This window comes from Bison bison, unplaced genomic scaffold (genome assembly GCF_000754665.1).
Source record: "Bison bison bison isolate TAMUID 2011002044 unplaced genomic scaffold, Bison_UMD1.0 scf7180017864248, whole genome shotgun sequence".
Lineage (NCBI taxonomy): Eukaryota > Metazoa > Chordata > Mammalia > Artiodactyla > Bovidae > Bison > Bison bison.
This window is the reverse complement of record NW_011494820.1, coordinates 762,609-766,930: the sequence shown is the minus strand read 5'-3', so window position 1 is coordinate 766,930 and position 4,322 is coordinate 762,609. Positions and strand designations below refer to the sequence as shown.

General features: G+C 39.8%; 1 pseudogene; it reads right to left on the bottom strand.

Moving 5' to 3' along the window:
* Positions 1–792: 792 nt before the first annotated feature.
* LOC104993889 lies at positions 793–1,525 on the bottom strand (annotated as a pseudogene).
* Between the last annotated feature and the right edge of the window lie 2,797 nt (positions 1,526–4,322).

Below are 4,322 nucleotides of genomic sequence, written 5' to 3'. Positions count from 1 at the left end.
GACTGATCTCCTTTAGGATGGACTGGTTGGATCTCCTTGCAGTCCAAGGGACTGTCAAGAGTCTTCTCCAACACCACAGTTCAAAAGCATCGATTCTTTAGCCCTCAGCTTTTTTTTTTTTTAACCATTTATCATTTATTTATTATTATTACTATTATTATTATTTTTACAGTCCAACTCTCACATCCATACATGACTACTGGAAAAACCTTATGGATATCTAATTGCTCCAGTATTTCTTTAACCAGGCTGAGGCTTGTGAAAACTGATGGCCAAGTGTTCATCCTTAGTAGGGCCCACACACCAAGGAGCTGTATTCCTAGTCAGTTCTCTGGAATCTGGAGCCTCAACATCTCCAAGAATTCATTTATAGTCAACAAAGTTGGGGTGGGAAATCCACTGTTACTTGTTAAACTGGAAAAAGTAGACCCTATGGTCTGAGGGAACATCTACTGTCACTCAATTTTGCTGGCTGCTCTTGATCGAAAAATTAGAAGAAGGCAGAAGGATGTACTGGGAGATGTAAGTTCCTTGTATAACTACAGCTGTTGGCATATATGTGGCCATGCTGCTGAAGTAGAGGCAGTCCAATTGCTGGGTAAAATGTCCCATCATGGAGGAGGGCTGGAAAGAAATGGGATGACCCATTCCTGGTGTCAGAACTGAACCTGAAGATTACATGAGGTGTGACTGGTGGTGCTTTCAAGATAGGTTGGGTACTTGTGGAGGAGATGTCTGAGTTACTCTCTGATATGAAGACACAGGAGATGGAAGATATGGGGACAGTACAGATTAAGCAAGCCTTCTGTTGGGGGTGATGTAAGACCCAATATGAGGAGCTGTGGTGGGGTCAAAGGTCAAAGCCATACCACTCATGTTTCCATTCCTTAGCCAGGCCCATCCATTTTGCAACTTTCCTTGGTTCTGTCATTTTTTGGACCCCTATCAGCAAATCTGTACATCAAAGGATCAGATGGGGCTGATACTCCAGAAGGTGTCTTAATATATTTTCTACTAAAGTGGGTGATGATGGGTGCATGAAAACCGATGGCCAAGAAGTTCTACACTTCTCTGTGGATTCCATCCTTGCAAACCCAACCCCTCTGCGGGTCCCACTGGTGTCTCAAATGATTCAAGTAGAGATAAACTGACCAAAGGGCTTCAGCATTCCCTCCAGTGTGTGCTCATCCATCGACAATGGGAAGTTTGAGATGTATAAATTTGTGGGGTCCTGCTCCTGTTGCTTTGCCATCTAGGCCTGTACACCACTGGCTTTCAGTGCTGGTACAGCTTTCTGTGTTGTTGAGGGACTGTCAAAAAGCTTTAGCCTTTGCATTTGTTTGTGGTGTTGCCCAGTATGGCCTTAGTGGAGACAATCTTGCCATATGACTCACATGGACTAGGTCCTGGTCCTTAGTTCTTGGCTGTGCTCCCCAGACATAGAGATTGATTTTACTCTGTTGGTCATTAACAAATGCTCTCACTCACTGCTGCTGTTAGGGGTACTCTTGCTTGGTGGTGCCATTTGCTGAGACAATGGCACATATGACCAACCTGAAATTTATGCCCAAGCTGAAGTTCACATGGTTGGTTGGGATGTTTGCTTCAGCTGTCCCTGAGCAACACCACGTGCTGCAGACTTCTATGTTTGTTCAACCTCCAAGCTGCCTGTGAGGCGGGGTACTGAAGGTTAGTTCTGGCCTTAGAATGTCAAAGATCACTAAGAGACCTCTTGAACAGGGCTCACTCTTATCTGATCATAGAGAAGTACTGCTCTCCCCTTCTCTAGGAATTCTAACATTCTGATGCTGCCATATCCTGGGCCTTTGCAACTGCCCCGCCTCAGCTTTCCTGCCCTCTGCCCCTAGTAGCATTTTGAAAAATTATTGAGAATTTTATACATAGAAAATCATATAAATAGAAAAGAATTTACTGCTTACTTTCTATTTTTAGAAAGCTCTTTTTTATTTCTTTTTCTCTTTTGTTACACTGTCCAGGAACTCCAGGGCAACACTGAATAGGAGTAGTGAGAACGGATGTCCCTGTCTTTCTGATCTTAAGAGGAAAGTATTAACCATGATGTGAGTGGTAGGTGACTTTCTCTTTCACCCAAGAATCCTTTAGAAGTTGTGGGTTTTTTTCCTAGCTTTGAAGATGTTTTGGAGGAGCCCCACTTTTTATTACTGATTTTGAGCTTTAAGCCATTATAGTCCGTGGTCATGACCTGTATTATATAAAAAACTTGGAACTTGTTGAGGTATTTCTTGTAGCCTATTATAGGCTTTTAGTTTAAAGATATTCTACCTATGTTTTAAAAGAATGGGTATTCTCTCCCCAGAGTTCACAGTTGGGCTGCTTTGCAAGCCCAAACCTCTTGTTTTGTAAAACTAGATCTCATTTAGTTCAGGAGTTATCCCCATCCTGGGAAGGATGATGACTTTGGTTATGCCAAGGCATTGACATGGGAATGTTTCATCTTTGGTCATCTTTCATCTTGCAGATGTGCATGGACACATTCTTACTTTAATGGGATGCTGGTCATTCACTTCCATGGGTCTCTGGGCTCCATTTGGCTTCTCAGAGATATTCTCCTGGGGAATTCAAGCTGCTCTCAAGCACACCATCAATATGCCCAACACCAGTACACTTGCTAGTACCTATGGGGAAACTGGTTTTAATACTTTATGCCTACTTATTCTAGAAAAGGGAGTGCATTTTCATGTAGCTCTCATGTACAACACTTTTGTGGGGGCCTGGCTCCCCACAGCTACAAGGCACAGGGGCCTTCTGAGAGCTGTTCTGAGATCTCTCTCTCTTGTCTTCCCTCTGTCATGCGCTCCTCAAGTTCAGACAACCTTTCCATGCTCTAAAGGTAGAAGGGGATAGAATTATTTTAATTTGGAAAGAAAATAGATTTTATATTAGACATATAAACATTTGGTGAAATACAGTTTTGTTACCTTCATAAAGATTAGATTAAATATTTTATTATAATGAAATAGACATAGTTTAAAATCTAACATTTTAAACCATTTAAAGTGTAAAGTTCAGTGGCATTAAATAAACTCATAGTGTTGTGCAACCATTACCACCATCCATCTCCAGAACTTTTTGTCTTCCCAGACTGAAGCTCTGTCCACATTAAACTAACTCCCTATTTCCTACCTCCCCTTGCCCTAAGTAACCACTTGTTCTACTTACTGTCCCTATGAATTTGCCTATTGTAGGGATCTCATATGAGTGGAATCATACAGTATTTGTTCTTTTGTATCTTGCTTATTTCACTCAGCATAATGTTTTCAAGGCTCATCAATATTTTTGTTGTTGTTCAGTCACTCAGTCATGTCTGACTCTTTGTAACCCTGTAGACTACAGCATGCCAGGCTTCTCTGTCCTTCCCTATCTCCTGGAGCTTGCTCAAACTTATGCTCATTGAGTTGGTGATGCCATCCAACCATCTCATCCTCTGTCACCCCCTTCTCCTCAGGCCCTCAATCTTTCTCAGCATCAGAGTTTTTTCCCAATGAGTCAGCTTTTCACATCAGGTGGCCAAAGTATTGGAGCAGAATGTATCAAAATTTGGTTCATTTTTAACTTTGGGTCTACACTGTTGTTAAAGACTTTCAATGAAATCTGAATTTTGATTTTTGTGTTTTTCATTTTTGGAAGTTTTATTTGGTTCTTTTTAAATCTCTGTCAAATTTATAGTTTCCAGTTGTTGTAGAAATTTACAAGCCTGGTTTTACCCCCTTGAACATAATAAGGATATTTGTTTTACAATTTACATTTGTCTTACTGAAGATCCAAGTATTTGGATCTTTTCAGGTCTGTTTTTCTTTTTTATTTAAAAAAAATATTTAGTGTTTAAAATCCTTTGGCAGGAATAATAGCTTTCAGTTGCTAATTATTTGGAATTCCATACCTTTCCCTGCTATAACTTTTAATTTTATGAAAGTATTTTGAAAGTCTGGAATGTGATTCAGGTTAGCTTATCTATACCAGATGAGTTCTTTTTGGAAGGACTGACAGAGTAAATTAATTTAAACAAGGAAAAAGACAGAAATAGAGAAAGGAAGAAAGGAAAGAAAGAAGGGAGAGAGGAAGAAAGGGAAGGAGGGAGGAAGGAAGGGAGGGAGGAGAAGGAGGAAGCAAGAAAAGAAACTCTTAGAATGGAATATTCAATAATTGTTCTTTTGTTTCAAATATACTTTTGATGTTTTGTAATTTTCTGCATGAAACTTTTGCTGTTTTATCAGCATTATTTTAGAATCTAAACATTTAGGAAAAAAATAATGTTTATATATAATGAAAATAACATTATT